The sequence below is a fragment of the Cavia porcellus genome, unplaced genomic scaffold (genome assembly GCF_034190915.1).
Source record: "Cavia porcellus strain 051 isolate PalLab524CR breed Dunkin Hartley unplaced genomic scaffold, mCavPor4.1 scaffold_11, whole genome shotgun sequence".
Lineage (NCBI taxonomy): Eukaryota > Metazoa > Chordata > Mammalia > Rodentia > Caviidae > Cavia > Cavia porcellus.
This window is the reverse complement of record NW_026947494.1, coordinates 17,564,833-17,585,434: the sequence shown is the minus strand read 5'-3', so window position 1 is coordinate 17,585,434 and position 20,602 is coordinate 17,564,833.

The following is a 20,602-nucleotide window of genomic DNA, read 5'->3' as shown; positions in this document are numbered from 1 at the left end:
ACACCAAATTCTCATACTAATCTGAAAAAGTAGCTATCAATTTTTTTTTTTTCAGAGTGAGTCATCTCTCAATGGTTGGTTTCATGTACAGTAGAAGCAATATTTTATTCTCCTGTTACTATGAGCCGAACAGAGTAAGACTGTGTGTGTGTGTGTGTGTGTGTGTGTGTGTGTGTGTGTGTGTGTGTCTGTGTGTGTGTGTGTGTGTGTGTGTGTGTGTGTGTGTTTGTGTGTATGTAGCAAGATCAGGAAAAAAAACACTGAGTAAATCCTTTGGTAAATGAAGCAGAATTTATATTACTTACTGAGATACTTTGCTACATAATCAAGACAGGTAACTACTGCTGCTAGCTGTTTCACCACACACACATTCACACACACACACACACACACACACACACACACACACACACACACGGACGCAGGCACACAATTTTAAAGAGATTATCAAGTATTTAGTAAATGTTCAACTTTTTAAAAATTACAGTAAAAGGCATAGTGTCATTAATCCCCCTCAAAGTAGCCTCCTTCTTTTGACTAGATTTTTCCCCATCATTCTTGCCACTTTGTGAAGCATTCCCAGAACGCCTCTTTTAACAAGATCTAACGGACCAGTAAATATGATGGTGCAGACTCATCCAGTGTCATCACTGTATTTGGCATGGTGAGAATCCAGGCTCTTGTCTAAAGTCCAATCACCATGAAAGGTAAGTGTTTTGAAAAAGATTCAGCACATTGACCCAGTCATTACAGTATAGTTAAAGACAACCAAGAAAGAACTTCATAATTAATTCAAAAAGTTTTAAAAATTGATGGTATGTTTGAAATGAGGGCTTGGTATTGGATGAAGGATTATTGGCAATATATCTTTTACTGTAATACATATGAAAAGTAAAACTTCACCATAGTTTGCAGTCATGTCTTGCATACAACACAGGCATATATGTGCTCTGTGAAGAGTAGTACCCAGGAAAATGAATTTTATTGGCTATTATTACTACGAAGTTCTTTCTAATATGACAGGTCTCTACATATATTATTTTTAATGGAATATATGTTAAATGATGAGCTGTTCTTTTTTGAATTGTTCTTCTTCATCATTTGAAAGAGCATTTAAAGTTTAGTATGTACTAAAAAATGTCTATTGAGTGTGTAAATTGTTTTTGAACTTGGTCAGCACCAGCAGTTGAACATACAGAGAGCTGGCTGGGACTGAAAGTAAAGCACAACCATCGCCTTACAAAGGATCAACTTTATTTATATTGTTTTATATTCTCAACAGAATAACTCCATAAGTATCATCAAACCTCCTGTTATTAAAGACAAGTAAAATTTATTAAAGCTCACCAAGGCAAGGAAGTAGAATACTTGGACAGATTTTCTGTGTCTCCAAAAGGACTGGAGAACATTTTGCTTGGCTGTAAGAATAGATCAAATTAAATGATTCTTCCAAGGACAGTAAATGAGTAGAATTAGGAAAATTTAAGGCTGACAACTATAAAATATTAGAGTTTTGAAGAAGATTCTTATAAGTTATTTTTGAACATATAAACTCTTTACTCAGGTTGTTACAGATAAGTTGTTTTTCAATAATTTCCTGAGGCAATTTATTTATTATTTCATATTCTTTTCTTTCTAGGGAAAAAACAAACCCAGAATGAAATATTCAAAAAAAAAAAAAAAAAAAAGAAGGAGGAGGAGGAGCAAGAAAAGGGGTAAGAGGAGGAGGGGAAGCCAAACAATACAATGACTAAGCTCCACTGACATAGATTTCTTCCTGTCTCATATCCTTGCTTATTCTTCTTCATCCTGAGCTGCAACAAAGTTGATCAGTGTGTGTTTACATGTTCAGTTCAGATTATGCTGATATGTGAAAGTTTGTTTGGAATAATTATGGCCACAATTTGGTGAGAAGGATTTTATTATTAGTGTTTGTTTATGTGTTGTTTGTTTGCTTTGCTTTATTTTATGAACATGTACTACAGCATTTGGGGGAGCAGCATTAGAACATTAGTTAAATAAACAAGATTTCAAGATGTTGGAAATCACATGTTTAAAAATATTGTGAACCAATTTTTGTCACTTGGTGGTTTCTATATATACCAGTCTGGAAGGACTGTTGTTGTGGTTTATATATATATGGCCCCAAGGCCTCATGCTTTTGCATTGGTGATTGGCTCATTGTCTAGCACTTGGATTGGTGGCGTCAGTGCTACGCCCACATATAGGTGGAGCCAGGATGTAATGTAATGGCAGGAAGAAGGTATGTCTCACTCTCTTGCCAGTTTCTGCCTTGCTGTTTGCAGCCACCATGAACAGTGGCCCTGCCATGCCAGCCTGCCTTTGAACCAATTGAATATGGACTGAAACCTTCAAAAACTATAAGAAATAAACCTTTCTTTTCCCAAATTTGGTCATCGGTTATTTTGTCTCAGCAACAAGTAAAAAGTAACTAAGACAGAAATTGGTACCAGGAGTGGGGTAGTTTGCTGTGACATACCTGACCATGTTTTTTGCAAAGCTTTGGAAATAGCTTGTGGGCAGAGTTTGGAAAGGTTTGGACATGTCTCCTGGATGCATAGAGCTGGAGCAGCTTAGGCTGTACTGCAGAGGATATTCTGGTCAGAGCTCAGGAGATCAGAAGGCTGATAGAAAGCCTAATGGTAATGAGCAGGCTTGGGAGATTTCTGCTGGGAAGAAGGACCACATTGGTTGTTGGACTCCCTATGATGTGTGTTATGGCTTGGCAGAAAGCTTGTCTGCATTTTGCTCATGCCCACAGACTTTGCCTGAGACTGAGACAAAGGGCAATGGAAAAGGAAATTTCAAAGCAGTCGAATGTGAGGCTGTGGCATGGCTATTGTTGGGGGCTTTTAGCCAGTTTCATGTTGAAAATCAAGAGCACAGAGCTCAGCAGGGTAATTTACAATACTGTGAGTTTGACCAGGAGGAAAATTCCAGGAAAGCTGAGGATTGTAAAGACATAGTTGAGACTTTGAATGCTGAGTAGAAAAAAAAGAGATAAGAAAGATGGCCCCAGGGCATCCCAGGAAGCAATAGGACCCAACCCTTTGCAGCTTCAAAACTACAAAAGTGAAACAGTTTTCTCAGAGGAGAATGCTGCAGAGCCACAATGGTGATGGAGGACACATGAGGTTCCAGAATGGCAAAAGAAGCCACATGAGGTTCCAGAATGGCAACAGAGGTCACATGAGATTCCAGAATGGCAGCAATATAGAGAAGCTTTTCTTCACAATCAAGTTCACAGAGAACAACTATCCAGGCAATCGACCCTTACAGAGGGAGAAAACTCGACCCCAAGAGAGAGAAAAGCCTGGCTACTGCTCCAGATGACAGCAAACTTTAGTGACATCCATATGGTGCTGACTGTAGGTGCAAGGGAAATGCACAAATTCTGAGGGTAAGATGCCTTCCACCCCAATTGCACAGGGCCTTGGCAGCCAAGCAGTGTGCCCTTGACAGGGTAATTTGTAAAGATGTAAGGGTAAAGCCAATGGTGCAATGGAGACCCCAGAAATTTAGAAAAGCCAGGAATGTGGGTCATCCAAGGAGAGCTGCAAAAAAGCAAGCAAAGAGGGTTTAAAGGGAGAAGTTGTGGGAGCTGATATTCTCGGAAGTGCCATGGGGTTGGAATCACCCAAGCCTTTTGGAGCTTTCACCCAGATTGCTTCAGATGCTGAGCATGAAACTGTAGGACTTAATGTTGACCCTGCTAGATGTTGGACTTGCTTTGTTTCCAATGCTTTATATTCCCATTTGTAACTTTTGGAATAATAATGTTTATCTTGTGTCTTTGCATTTTAGAAATGTTTAACCTTGTTTCATTTGTGCTGGAGGTTACAAGTAAGAGTTTGCCATAGATCTTGGAGGAGACTTAGGCTTCAGGTATTTTGTCTCAGCAATGAGTAAAAAGTAACAAAGACAACAGTTTTAATGCATATTTCTAGTGTACCTGCAAAGCAGCATATGAACCAAAACAAAGCCAAATGAGTGATCCCACTGTCACTTTGACAACTCTGGAGATTCACAGGCAAAGAGTGGCTGTCAACATTTTCTATATAAGAAGTTACTCTCCACTCATGACTTCAAATAATACTAAGAAATCGTACTGTTTAAGTGCATTGAAGAACAGAATGTCAGGAGTAACTTATTAAGGCACCTGATTCATGGTACAGATCTGCTGAGAGGTTTCAGTTTACTGGTTGCCCAGAATTAAGAATCATTCAATGTCTACACAGACTGAACCGTCTGTGACCAAGGTGGTAATTTACAAGAATGTAAGTTGGTTTCAACTTTGGACAGAAAACCTCAGCACTTCTAGACTTGAATTTTTCTGTAATGTTCCATGAGAGTCTTCATGATGGTATTGCTGGATTACTATACATATCCAATAAGCCAACATGGAAGAAATATCAGATGTTATAAACTGTTGCCTTGTCTAGACTCTGCCAAATTTACAGGTCGATGTGAAAGAGAAATTATATACTTGAACAAATGAAGTTAGATTAAGAACATCTTGGTAACTGGCAACCCTGTGTGACAGTTTCTCTAAATATCCCATTTCATTATTTACAAAGTTGTTTTCTGGATCTTCTTGGGAATAGTAAGTATCTTACAGACTTCTACATATACAGATATGTGAATATAATATTGTTTTTCCTAAAAAATAAACCATTGTAATACCTGGAAATATCAGTGTCAAAGCTAGAGCTTCTTTGATTTAAATAATCAGTTTCTCATTCCCATTGCTTTCTTTCTTTTTTCTTTCTTTCTTTCTTCCTTCCTTTCTTTCTTTCTTTCTTTCTTTCTTTCTTTCTTTCTTTCTTTCTTTCTTTCTTTCTCTCTCTCTCTCTTTCTCTCTCTTTCTTTCTTTCTTTTTCTTTTTTCTTTTTTTCTCTCTTTCTTGCTCTTTCTTTCTTTCTTTCTTTCTTTCTTACTTTCTTATTTTCTTTCTTTCTTTCTTTCTTCCTTTCTTTCTCTCTTTCTTGTGACAGGGTCTGACTGTAGTTCAGCCTGGCCCTGTACTCTTTTTTGTAGCAGACTGTACTTGAACTCCTGATGATCCTCCTGCTTCAGCCTCCTAAGTGCTTGGATTACAGGCATATATAACCATGCTTGGTACCTCTCATTGCTGTCTTGAAGAAGAGTTATTTGTCCTTATTTGCTTTCTCCTGCATCAAGTCATACTTTATAGGAATTTCTCAAGTTTCATATTTTGTAAATTGTATGATATCAACATGCTGGGAGACAGAAAACATCTTTATGGCATTCGTGAATAGTTAAGCTTTCAAAGTTCAAATTGGTATTTGAGGCTCATTTCTTTCCTCTTTTTAAAAAGTCAAACAGTGTAGTAAAATTGTTGGTGCTTCTTGTTTTGTTTTATTGTTTAAGGATATTGAAATGATGGACCAAGTTTTACCCTGATTGATAGCTTTGGCATTATAATGTATGCATTAATTGCCAGGTATATTAGTTTCCTAAGGCTATTAAAAATTACTACACACCTAGTTTTTTCAAACAACGTAAATTTTTGGCCCAACAGTTCTCTAAATTAAAAGTTCAACATAAGCCTTTTGGGGCCAAGTCAGCACATTGGTAACACTTCACTCTTGTTATTTGTTATGCGGTCCTGAAGAACTTTGCCTCTGTCTGCTCCCAAGCAGTCTTTGTTTAATGGTCCTTGACCTAGTTAGGTCAGTTGCCTATCCAGATGCCATAGATTGCACTTTAAACATCATGTGTGTATCTCTTACAGTTCTGAAGGCAGGGGTCCAAGATGAAGGTGCAGACACCTGGGTAGTTAGGCAGCTTGCTTCTAAGTGGTGAAGGGTGACCTTCTCTCCTGCTTGCTTGGCCTGTTCAGGAGGCACCTTCATGGAGAAAGAGGGGAGAGGAAGAGGAGAGAGAGGGACAGAGACAGCAGGAGGGAGAGCAACACTGAAGGGAGATGATGATGATGGCTTCCTTTGCTTGAGGACACCAATCCTATCATCTCCACCTAATAACCACTCAGAGGCCCTGTCTGCCGATAGCACCACACTCTGTAATGTGTGCATTTTGTAGGGATAAAAGTCATTCTGATCAGAAAAGTGTGCTTTTTTCCATTCTTTCACCAGTAGTCATTTGTACTACTTCAGCTTCAATTCATCACCCTCTTTGACTTGCGCAGAATATGCCAAAATATTTAGCCACATAGAAATGGATGGTAATATCTTCAGTTTAAAGGTTCTTAAATTTAAACACAGCTGCTATGTCTTTTCTGATAGATAAGATAAAATATCAATAAAGCCTGATTACTAGGTCCTCAGTATCTTTGAAAGCTATCATTTTACCATGTATACTAAAATTATTCTGTGATGTTTTCTATAATAGTCAATAGATTTGGCTCTAACATGTCCAGCAGCAAATGTTAATGTCAATCAGTGGTGTTACAGTCTATCAAAGCACCATCCTAGTACTACTCTGGTAGGTGCATACAGTACAGACCTCATCACAGAAATGATTTGGATGAGGTACAATTTCACTTGCAAATAGGCTCTTTAAAGTTCTGAAAATGTGAAAGAAGTATAAATATAAAACCTGAGTAGCTGTCCTCACAGTCAGCTGTGAAGAGACAGAAGGGCTGCCTGAGTGATGGAGACCCAAAGGATCTAGTGGAAGGCCTGGACCTCAGTGGTTCTCCCCAAGTGCTGTGCCATGGGAAGCTGAAGAGTCTGGCTGGAAGCTGGGAGACTATAGCCAAGATGAAGGTGAAACTCAAGCTCCTTAGAAGAAACAGAAGACAACCTTTCTTCTTTTCTCTTTTATTCCTTCCAGGCAACAAGCCTATCTTTTGGTGTCACTTACACCTAGTGTGAGTCTGCAGGGTTCAATAAATCCCTTCAGCCACAGTCAGAACTAAGCTGATCTAATAACTTAGCCATTTCTTATTCAAATTGACCCTTCAGTTAATTATCCAAATTAGCATTTTGAATTTTTAGTTAGAGAACACTTTGTCCTCTGCCAGGGAACATGACAATAAGGGGTGATTATAATTATTGATAAACTTACATGCTTCACTGGAAGTGTTCAAAGTAAAGGGAGGAAGGAAAGAGGATGTTTGTCCTGAATTTCTGAGGAATCTCCACACTGATTGCCACAGTGGCTGCACCAGCCTACATGCCCACCAACAGTGGACAAGCTTTCCAAAGAAATCACATGGTGAAAAGAAAACCCAGAATGGTGTGAAATTTATCCAGATGCCCTTTAGACAAATTACTTATTCTAGAGAACATACAAAAATTGAAAAGGATCACACCCCTAAATTTAAAATCCCAATCTAAAAATGGGCAACTGAGATGAGTATACACTTTTCAGATAAATATTAATGGCAAATAAATACATGAAAAAAATGGGCAACATTATTGTCACTCAAATGGTGAAAATTAAAACAATACTGAGATTTCACCTCACTCTGGAAAGTATGTCAATTATCAATAAATCAACCAATAACAAATTCTGAAGTAGCTGTGGGGAAAAAGGGTACCAGGTTTAAGACGGAGTGCTACCTAGCCTAAGGATAAGATATTAAGGATAGGAAGAGGCGGGATTGTCTCCTACTTTTGCTAACTGCTGCCCACCATGAACTGTTCCTTCTTTGTAATGCATTCACCATGTCTCCCTGCCTTGGAGTTAGCTGATTATGGACCGAAACCTCTAAAGAGTGTGAGCTAATTAAGCGCTCCTCTTTTTAAACTTTGAGTGTCAAAGTATTTTGTCTTAGCAGTGAGAAAAAAGTAACAAACACAGGTGGGGACTACTAGGAAGTGCACACCAATAATCATGGAAACAAAATTGAAAGTAATTGAGAAATGGACCCAGACAGAAAGATAATAGATACCATTTTACCATCTTCCTCCTCCCCTCCTTCCTCCAGTTAGTACTTTCTTCCTGTCAGATTACTCCATGCAATCCCTCCATACTAGTTACTATACTGCACTGTATCACCATTTGAAAGTAACTGTAAAAATAAAAAAATAATTTATGTAAAGTATTTTGTGATGTTGTATGTGTTTTAATGCTTTACATTGCATATTCATCACAAAATTATATAAGAGTCACTTTTCTGGACTTGCAAATTAATCCAACATGCATACATTTTCCCATGAGGGAACCATTAGTAAATTGGGGACTTATTGTAGAACCTTTGATTTAACAACCAAACAAATTATGTGCATGTGTGGACGATAAGAAAGAGAAGAACCAGCTATGACTCCAGATTTCAGAGCCCAGAAAATAGAAATGCTAAATACGCTACTGATGGGGAGACTACAGAAGAGGAAAATCAATGGAGTTATATTACACTAACTTTTATAAATTATTCAAATAACCTCCCAATCAGCCTTCCAAAATTTGAAATTATGAGACATCATGAAATTTTCTTAATGTCACAGAATTATTTAGAAATGGATATAGAATACCTTTTCATGAGAGGTACAGAGAATCAGACTTATGACCTTACACTTTCCAGGCAAGTACTATGACACTGAGCTATATCCCCAACCCAGATATAGAATTTGAAAAATATATTTGTCTCCAAAATGTGTATTCAAACCATTACAATGAACAACATACTGAGCCATCAAAATAAATACAAAATGTTAATTAAGAATGGAAAATGAATCTAATCAGAATTACAAATGTATTTTTAGTAATGAGATTTAATTTCCCAAATTTAACCCAATTAAAAAATAAAAGATTCTGTTAGCTAAATTTTAGCAAAAAATATTCAATCTTACAATATAGTGCGGAATACATATTTCCTTCACGAAACATATTTTTTAAAAGTCCTTTTGAGGTAAAGAACAAGAAGGTTGTTACATTGATTGTTTGACCAAAAATACGTTTAGTTGACAAAGTTTATATATAAATGTTCTTTACTGCATATATTCTTAGGGAAAATAGTTATTGAATTTGTGTACATTGTACATCTTTCATATATATATATATATATATATATAAAATCTATAATGTAGAAACATTCCTAATATGTTAATGGTTCTTAGCACAAAGGAAGTGCATTTTACATTTCATTTACATTGTACTGTATCATTGTTTATTTTGTTGTATATTTAGTTATATATTTTGCCCTTTTTGTAGCTCAGTTATGATATTATGATTGGATAATTAAATTTATTTTAAAAGACACTTCTTTTCTAATTCAAATTTCCAAACATCAAAACTATAGATTAGACTATATAGACTCATGCCTTATTTTCATATTTTGAATAATAGATTTTAAGAAATTGTTTATACTGTCATTCCTAAAACATAATAAATGAACTGAATTAAAACAGTGTAATTTTATTTTTTTTTCTTTCTATTGATATAACACTACTTAGTTTGATTATTAGAAAAAAGTGTCATCAAAGAAAACATTTCAAAAATTTACATTTATACAATAAAGGAAGAAAAATATCTTTATTTCATGTGAGTAGATTAAGCTGTGGAACAACCCGGGACTTTTCACTACCTTTGTTCCCTTCCTGTCCATACTAAGCATGATTGCTTTTCCTTAGCCTTCTCAGTTGATGGACTTGGCATCATGAAAGCCAAGACAATTCGTTGACTTCTGTGAAGCTCTCTTCCACTTTTAATTGCTATGTACCACCAGTGACTGAAATGTGCAATGTTGGAAAGAATTTTCAAATCCAGTATAATTAGGCAAATCATTTTCTAGAAGAGTAAAACTATTTCTTGGGAATAAATTTCATGGAAAACCAATACTGTAATATCAGGGTTAAGACTCATTTTGTGCATGATTTTAACCTCTTAAATGTGATTTTTAACCTATTAAAATAAATGTCATACTTTTCATAATTTCTAGTATTTTTACAGGGAAATTGCCTGGTTGAAAAAACTCACATTTTCTGACATTGACTGACAGCCATTTGAGAAAGCCAGACAGCAAATAAATCATTCAGTACTGTGTGCCTTTCCTGTGACTTTCAAGTTTATCCCACTGCCCTTCACAAGAGCTTTGCATTATCAAATAGCCTGTTCCACTGAAACTTACATATCAGTAAGTTATGTGATATGCAATGGAACTATCTGATTTGGCAATAATCCTTCAAAGTTAACTATAAACTTACAGGAATATGTACTTTCAGGACTGATTTAGTTCACAATCAAATTGTGAACACCAAATGTATATTTTTGTCCTGCTTTATGTATCAAGAAAACAAATTTCTGAAATTGTGTAAATTGAATTGTTTTTTGAATTTCTGAACCTTATGATATTTTGCTTGAGGATTTTGAAGGAAACAGTTTGTCTTAGTTACTTTTCTCTCTCTTGTTATTGAGACAAAACACCTCATGTCCAAAGTAAGGAAGGAAAAATTTGTTTCTTATAATTTTGGAGGTTTTAGTGCATACTCAGTTGGCTCCCAGGTAGCGTGGCATGGCAGAGGGGAAACCATTCTTGGCAAGTGCAAAGAGCAAGAGCAAAAAGAGCAAAACACAGCAAAAAACATGCCTTTTTCTCTTTCTTATAATGTATGTCAGCTCCACCCCTGGGTGGGTGCAGCACTTACACTGAAAATCCCAGAACTAGACAACAAACCAATCACAAATGCTAGATTCAACCACCCCCATGACTGCTTGAGGCTAGAGGTGGGCATTTGAACATAAACCATAACATTCCAGCCCTGGTCCTCCAAAGACTCATGTTCATTCTTTACACAAAATACATTTCGTCCATCTCCAAGAGTTGCCAAAGTTATTTTTCCACAATGCTAAAAAGTTCAAGTCCCAAGTCTCCTCCAGAACTTAAGACAACCCTTAGCTGTAGGCCTTTGTACAAATGAAAACAAAGTTAAACACTTCCAACATACAAAGGCACAAGGTAAACATTATCATTCCAAAAGTTACACATTGGAACACAAAGGTTTGGCACCAAATCAAGCCCAAAATCCAGCCGAGCAGGCATTAGGTCCTGAAGTTGCACACTCAGCATCTGAAGTAATCAGGTTTTAAGCTCCAAAAGGCTTGAGTGACTCCACCCCCAAAGAACTTCCAAGAGTTTTAGCTCCAATAGCTTCTGTACTCTGTTCAATCCATGCAGCTTTCCTTAGATGATCCATACTCCTGTCTTTTTCAAACATCTGATGTCTCCACTGCACCTTTGGTGTCATAGTCACAGCTTCACACCCTGCCCTCAGGGGCACACTGCTTGGCTTCCCAGCCCATCTTCTTAAAAAAGGGTGGACACCTTTTTTCTTTTTTTTTTTTTTTTTTTTTTTAACTCAGAACTCACGCATTCTCCATGTGCTTAAAACCAGTGCCATGTGGATGCTATCAATGTCTACTGCCAGCTAGAACAGTAGCCAGACTTTTCTCTTTCTTGGCTGTAGGTGTCAAGTGCATAGGTCACTGAGCACTCTAAATCTGATTGTTAGGAAGATCCTCTATGTCACCACCATTCTGGAACCTGGTGCAGCAAACATTTTAGAGCATCATGAGGCTTCCATCACCATTTTGGAGCATGAGTATCTGCAGCTTTCTCCTGTAAGCAGAATCTTTCAGTTTTGCAGTTTTAGGCTGTAAAGGATGGAGATCCAGAATAACTTCCCATGATTCCCTTAGGCCATCTTTTCTATTTTCCTGTTCCCTGTCAGCAATTGAGATCTCAGCTCTGTCTTTGTAGTCCATATCTTTACTGGAGCTTCCTTTCTGGTCAAACTCACAGTGTTTTAAACATCCTGTTAGGCTCTTTGCTCTTGATTCACAACATATATCTGGCTAAAGGCCCCCAAAACAGTTGGCCAACACCTCAACATTCAACTGCCTTGAAATTTCTTCTGCCAAATTAATCAGCCCATTGCCCTTAATGGGGGTCTCAGGCAAAATCTCTGGACATGATGAAAATGCAGACAAACTTTCTGTCCAGCCACAACACATATCATGTTGAGTCCACCAACCAACGCATTCCTTCTTCCCAGCAGAAACATCCAAGCCTAATCTTTACTGGCAGGCTTTCTCTCACCCTTATGGCCTTCAGATCTCTAGCCAGAATATCCACTACAAAACAGCCTAAGCTGTTCCAGTTCTCTGCATTAAGGCAACATATCTGAAGCTTTCCAAACTCTTCCCACAAGCCATTCCCAAAGGCTCTTGAACCACATTGTCAGGTAGAGTCACATTAACAACCACTACTTCTCTGGTACAAAAGTGTGTTTTTGTTTTTGTTTTTGTTTTTGTTTCTCCTTTGTTGTTGAGACAAAATATCTGATGCTCAAAATTAGAGAAGGGAGGGTTTATCTCGTACAAATTTGGAAGTTTCAGTCCATATTCAGCTGGCTACAAGTCAGGTGGCATGAGAGGGGCCACCATTTATGGCAGGTGCAAACAGCAAGAGCAAAGAGTGCAAAAGAGAGCAAAAAACTTGCCTTTTTCCCTCCCTTATATTGTGTGTTGTCTCTGTCCCTAGGCAGGTGCAGCACTTACATCACCAGTCCTAGTGCTAGACAACAAGCCAATCACACACGCTAGATTCAGCCTCCTCCATGATTGCATGAGACTTGAGGGACCATATAGACACAAACTGTAAGACAGTTTTTAAAAACACCTTAAAATGAAAGAACTTAAAGATTTAGAAGACAAAAAAAAAAAGCAAACATCCCTCTCCATGAAGAAACTTTGCCTCCATTCTGTGAGCAGTATAATAGAGAAACTTCAAATGTCAGTCTTTTCTGTGTCATTTCAGCAGTAAAAACTATGGAATCTAATGTTTAAAGTTCTAGAAACACCTGATAACCAAGCATTGATAGAGACAGGGCTCCAAAATCCTCGGGGCTTGATCATAAATATGATGACACTGACACGTCTGCATTGTCTACATTTGGTTCTGAATATATTTGTGTTTCAAAACTTTCATAAAAATAATGGTTGAGGGTAGAGGAAACCACTTACTTTCTAGCATTAAGATTTTTTTTCTGATTATGAAATAAAAATTGTGATTGTTTGAAAATTTTTGTTAGTTTGTGCTCCAAAATCTTCTCTTTTGTTACAGATTTAAATGACTCAGTATTTGCATATATTTATGGTGAACTCTGTGATATTTTCATACATATATACATTGTAAAATAATCAAGACTTTGTCACCATAATACTGCATATTTCAAAAACACTTCTTCATGTGAGTGCAGGCATTAGTGAATGTGGGATGGAAAGTAATGAAAATTAGTGTTCTGTGTATCTCCTTCCCTGTGATATGATTAATTCCATTGTTTTTGCACCCTCCTCTCCCCAACTAAAATTTTGTAACAGACAACTGGGATTTAAGGAAGACAATTTAATATCCTACTCTGAGACAAGAGATTACTTATTTTTTATTTTCCAATTAGAGTTTATAGTCTAATTAAATGAAATGTACATATATTTAGAGATAATAATGGACACTAAACACACATAATTATCATTGCCAGTCAATATTATAACAGTTAAGTCACAAAAAGAAATGAATAGTTCATCAGCATTATGCAAATCCTTATGGTCTTTATAAATTCGCATTGCATAGAGAGCATTAAAATAATACATACAGAGTTCATATACTTTGTTACTGTTTTAAAATAGTTTTCAAAAATATTTTTGTATGCCACACATATTATAATTATGTGTAAATGCAAATATTTAGAATACTGTGGTACAAATTTACATTGTAGAATACAATTAATTTTCTTCTTAGAACACACATAGTGAAAGACAATTATTGGTGTTTTTCATGAACATGAATTGTAGGTGTGTCATGTGATTATGAATGATATGGCTAATTTATTATTAAGGTAAACATAAAGTATCAACTTCTGTACTCAGAAATCACAAAGTCTAGGAACATGAGATTAAAGGTCACACAACTTGTAGAGAGACAGATTTAATTCATCTAGTCTTCTAAAGAAAAGGTTGGTAATTTTATTGCTAGTACTTATATAGTATTCGTAGTTCAAGAGTGAACAATATACAATTCTTTACCAAAGTCTTCTCTAAATAGCTGGATTGATTCCCAAGAATAACACTTAGATTCCACACACCCTCTGCTCACCTACTCTACCAGGCAAAATGTATTTTATGAGACTTATGAGTTTTCTATACAAAACTGTGTGTCTCAAACATTGTAAATCTTTATCATTTTTTTTTACAGAGTAGTCACTGTGGCCTGCAGCTATTCCATGAGAAAAGGTGAAAGAACAGGTTCTTGTCCTTTGGTGTAGTCTTGTGGATTCCTATGAAAGTTTATATCAGGTGATGAATAGAAACAACCTCAGCTTTAGAAGAACTATTTTTCAGTCAATGACAAGGCTGTTATTTTATCCTCACCTTTTAAATCACCACTTCTATAATTTTGCTGATTCTAACATTAAATGGATCAATGTTTTACTAATTATTGTATATGTTAAATATATTCTGAAATTCCTATATCTTATTTATTTGCAATACTGAAGGTTGAAGTAGGACCTTACAAAGTCCAAAAAGGTACCATACCAGTGATCTATAACCTTTGCCTTTTAAAAAAGCATGTATTTTTAAAAGGTATTCTCTAAGTGTTATGTGCTGGCCCTGAAATTGCAATACTTCCTGCCCCAGTCTCCTAAGCAGATCTGTACCATACAATTCATTCATAGCCTTATGTTTTTATGCTAATTTTATGTTACATTAAATACCTAAGCTAGAGGCTGGAGATTTAGCTCAGCAGCATAAGTGCCTACCTTGCAAGCATGCAGTCATGAGTTCAATCCCTGGTATTGATAATAAATAAATAAATACATACATACATAAATACCTAAGCTAAGTTTCTTATGGCAACACAAACCTTACAGGTCGACATATTGATAGATATGTCTATAAATGAAATATTTTTTAAAATGTCCTCATTATTTCAATATTAATAATTTATGAAAATAACACTTTAAGAGAGTACAGTCCATGCATGAAAGCAATCATGAAATGCAAACCATAGATTTTGGGTCTACATGAAATGCTTTAATTATTTGTGTTGACTGCTATTTATGGGACACTAAATCTATTTTAATAGTTTTATAGACTCTCAGTTACTTTTCCCCCCTGTTGTTGAGAAAAAATATCTGATGCCCAATGCTAGGGAAGGGAAAGTTTATTTCTTAGAGGTTGCATGTTTTAGTCCATGCGCATTTGGCTCCAAATGGCAGAGTGGCATGATTGGACGACTCTAAATAGCAAGCTATTTCACTGTATGCTTGCTTTGCCCATAGGCAAGTGCAGCACTCACACTTCCAATTCCATGCTAAACAATGAACCAATCACAAATGCTAGATCGAGCTGTCCCCATGGTTGCATGAGGTTTGCACATACCACAAACCATAATATAGACTTAAGTGGATTCTGATATTTTAACATTGCACAAATATCTTAGAAACAATGTTTCCTTATTAATTATAGGAAAACTAAGTATTTATGCCTTTATTTTTCACAAAAGTTGTATCATTGTATTTCATTGTTTTTGTTATCCCCAATCTTTGTTCATGTATTTTGTTAGTATTATTATTGAAATAGTACATGTTTCAAGTAGGAATGTTTACAACTGATAGTTAATTTTGGACTAGAAATGTCAATTGCATCCACCACGTGACATTTTTATTTGATATCCAGATGGCAGTAGAATAAAACAGAAATGCATGCATTTATAGTTTTTCAGAGATGTACATTTTCAAAATGTTGTGAATCTTAGTAATAGCTTGTCTCAATCTATTTATCAATATAGTTGATAAAAATTGACAAAAAAGACCTTTTCTCAACATGAAAAGGAAGCCTTCTTTTGATGTGTTGAGTATGTTTAGATAACATTTCCTATCTTATGTAAGTATTTAGAGAGTTTGTATTTCATTAGATCTAATCAAATCAGTACAATCAGATCAAATTTACAAATCATGTGCCAAAAGAAATGTCTTTCTAAGTGTTTATAATGGGAAGCATCAAAATGAAAGGAGTTATTTAAAGGATCTCAGACTTCACCACTAGCAGCAGCAATACAGCAAGCAGACATGAAGGTTAAGAGGCAGTCATTTTTATCTGTTTTCCTGGCTCAAAAGGGCATGTCATTCAGTGCTTTACTTAACAACAGGACATGTAGCAATATACCATTTTGGTGGAGGACAAAGCTAGCTAGAATGAGGATTTCAAAGTAGAATATAGAGATGCATAAATGAAGGTTAATACTACCCCCATAGGTCTGCTTATGATAGTATTGTGTGACTTTCTTTAATAATTTCACCACAGAATCATTTTTTATTTTACACAAAAACACAAAGATGCAGAAAGTTGGAACCAGAGGTTACCACTGTGTAGACTGTGAGGCTGGGCGCCTTGGTGATCCTGAGCTTGACCACATCACACAAGTGGTTTGTGATTTTTTAAGTCACAAGATAATGAGACTATAAGTACCTTAAGGTTAGTTGTATGTTAATTGTCAGTTAAAACAGCATTTAAGTTGTATACCTAAATGAACTGAATTCTGAGTGCTTCATCAACTTTACCCTTTAAAATGTTGCACACTGTTTAATGGCTTTGGAAACCATATGAAATAAAGAAACCAGTAGCTCTTTGCATTTCAAACCCCCAGGGTCATAGTCTCTTATTGCTTTCACAGATAGTTGCAAAGGAAAATTATATCCCTGTTCTTACATTGCTATGTATGAAAATTCATGATGTGCATATGCAAATGTATTTAATTGGTATTTCTTATGAAATCTTTGAATTTCTGTAAGAATTTGATAGCAATATCTGTACCCTTGGGCTTCTATCAGATATAAATTTGTATTTACAGTGTAGTCCTCAGAACTTACCAGGAAGTTTTAAAAATTTTCAGATGAAATAAATTCAGTTGTTTAATCATTAAATAAAACAATATACATCTCAATAGTTTAAGCTGTTCTGCCTTCACAACACACAAAATGTAGTCCATATTTTGTTTGAAATTTGTAAATATTTGTGTTCAGTATTCCCCCATGCATAGTTTATTTTCCTGTTATTTTAGTTACTAATAATAAAACCCTGCCTGAAACTATTTAGTGAAATATTCCAGAAATAAAATATTTATAAATGTAAAGTTAATTCATGCAATTTTGAGTAGCATGATTAAATCTCACACCAGGCTGCCCATCTTGCCTGGGACCTCCATCATGGTTTAGTCCAGTGTATGAACTTTGTTTGTGCTTTGCCTCTGGTTTCCTAATACCAATCACAGTTACCAGGTCAATGGCTAGCTTTATACTTAATCATACAAGAATTTAAGAGTAGTGATGTTAGCAACTTGGAAATACAAAAGAGTATGTCCTTCTAGTGAAAAGGTGAAAATATTGTAGGATATACTGAGAGAGGCAGAATTTACCTAATTCTTTGTACTGTATATTGCTTTGAATTATAGTGTTATTGCTCTCTTATTGAAATATATATGGGTATTTGTAGAATCAACACATTTAGCTATCCTCTAGGAGACTTGTAAGATATACCTTATCCCCCATGGGTAAGATAAATTATGACATTCTATTAGCAAGTTCTCTTGTTAGAGATTAAATCAGAATGTCACAGTATAATTTTTATAACTTATGGTTCTGATTGTAAATATTCTGTTTCCTTATAAACACTGAATGTTACTTGTAGAAAATTAAATGATTATTATATGACAATTTGATTGCTAACCTCCTGTATCAGGTGTCAGTTACCAGTGGATTGAAGATTGTTAGCCTCCACTGTGAAGTTAATGTCTCATAATACAATTCATATACAATTGTGAGTAATGCTCTGATCTTTTAAAAGAGTAATTGTTTGAATTATTATTTTTAAATTAATAATATATTTTTATGAAATTAAATGAGTAATTGTTTGGATTATTATTTTTAAATTAATATTATATATTTATGAAATACACAAGCCTAAATTTATTCATGTCACATTAGTATATAATTTTAGTTTTGCAAAATTTTAAATTGGAAAATCCATTTAGTTTTAAAGGTGATTTCATGATATTGATGTACTGTTGTTCTATAACTTTTTTCAAGTTTCAACTTCTGCAATATTATAATGATTTAGCTCATTTATTTGTATTACATTATTTTATTTTAAGAGAAGAAAAACAGAAATAAAACTGAGTTTCACACCAGGCTAATAAGAGAGCAGTAATAATTAACGCACAGTGTATTATTATCTTCAGATTAGTTAGTCAGAGTATAAGATACAAGCATGTAATACTGTCCAAACAATATTAGTATAAATTTTTCTTTTCAATTAACTAAGAGAATCTAGCTGTATAACTATCCATATATATATATATATATATATATATATATATATATATATATATTATATATTATATATACTCATATATATATATATATATATTACTTCTTTTCCTCTGTTTCTCCTTTTTTGGACAGTTTCTTCTCAAATCACAATATCTTTTGTACATTTGGTTCTTATTTATTCGTTCAGTTTCTCACACTGGTGAACAATATGATGTTTATATATAAGATTTTGATTTATTTCACTTTTGAGCATGGTCCAAGTTCCACCATTATCTATAAGGGTCTCAAGTTTAATCTTCTTTATGGCTGAGTACTCTACTGTACATTAAACACATATACACATCTTTTTTATCCAGTCCTTAGTTGATTGGTACTTGGGTTGTTTCCAAGATTTAACAATTACAAATTGTGCTGCTATAAAATGGGTGTACACATATTTCTGTAGTATGATTTTTTTAAATTCTTTTGGGAAGATATCCAGAAGTGGAATAGCTTGGTGGCATTGGACCTCTAGTCCTAATTTTTAAGGAATGTCAAGAGGGATTTCCACAATGATTGCAACTGTCCTCATCCCCTACAACAGTGAAGAATGTTATTTTTCCCCCACAGTCCCACTAGCATTTGTTTTCTGTAGATATCTTGGTAATAACCATTCTTTGCAGAGTGAAACAGAGTCTCACTGTTCTTTTAATTTGCATCTCAAAAATAGCCAGTGATGTTAATTTTTTTCATATATTTATTTGCCATTTGCATTTGTTCATCTGAGAATTATGTATGTATTGCAGATGTGCATGTTTGAGGAGTCAAATATTTTTCAAGACTTTATATGTTCTAGATATAAATCTTTTGTCTGATGGACAAAAGGATGTAATTTTCCCCACACTTTATGGTGTGTTTTCACTTGGTTGATGATTTCTTTATTTGTGCAAAAGCTCTTTAATAAGATAAGATCTCATTGTTTAATTATTTGCAATATTTCCAGAGCATTTCCATACATAAACAAGAAACTCACTGAGAGAGAAATTAGGAAAACCATATCTTTTACAGCTGCACCCCTCAAAATGAAATATTTAGGAATCAATTTAAGAAAGGCAGTATCTCTACATTGAAACACTTAAGAATCAATCTAAGAAAGGCAATATCTCTACATTGAAAACTGTAATACTCTGAAAAAGTAGGTCAAAGATTATATCAGGATATGGAAAAATGTCCCCTTCCCATAGTTAGGAAGAAACATTTTGATAATGGCCCTACTCCCAAAACTGTTATACAGATTTAATGAAATTCCAATCAGAACACTCTTAGCATACCACAAAGAACTAAAGAAAATATTCCTAAAATTAATTTGGAACCATAAGAGACCTAGGATAACAAAAGCATTCCTGGTAGAGGTGAGTCAAATGACATCACAATGCTTAACCTAAAATTGTACTACAAAGCTATTGTGATAAAATAAGCATACTACTGGTGAAAAATAAAATAAAATAAAGTAAAAATGAAGTAGGCATGAGGATCAACGGAAAAGAATAAAGACAGACCCAACTCCAAAAGCACTCAGTGAGCTTGTCTTTGATTAAATAACCAAACATGCTCCCTGGAAGAAAATGTGTTTAATAAATTGTGTTGGGAAAATTGAATTTTCACATGTGAAAGACTAAAACTATACTCATGCTTACCACCATGCACTAAACTAAAATAAAAATGGATCAAACACCAATAGATTAAAACAGAAATACAAAATCTGCTGGAATAGAAAATAGGTAGAAACCTTTAAGACATAGTAGGGCTCGGAGATTTCATGAACAAGGTCTAGACTATCTGATATGTGTATAATTTACATTTCTAAATTGTGCTAAAATTATTGATTTAATACAAATCTTCTAATATGTATAAGTGACTTGAAAATATGCGTTTTCATTGCTTCACTTTTTAATGATTTTTATCTAAGTTTTATATGGTTGATTTAAAAACAGATATGTCTATAAAATGTCTTCAGAAGAAATTCCCTTCCTCCACACATTTATATCTATAGTATTTCTATCCACAAACTACATGACAGATATAGTCTGAATATAATAGAGGTGATGAACTTTGTGAGTGTACATTATATTCTATTGATTAGCTGCTTGTAGATCAACTAATTTATACATGTTTTCCATTTAATTATGCGTAAGTTTGTGTGATTAATCACCTTTCTGATGTAATTCAAGTGCAATGGATACAGGCTTAATGTTCAGTATTAGCATGATGCATATAGCCACTAATTTATT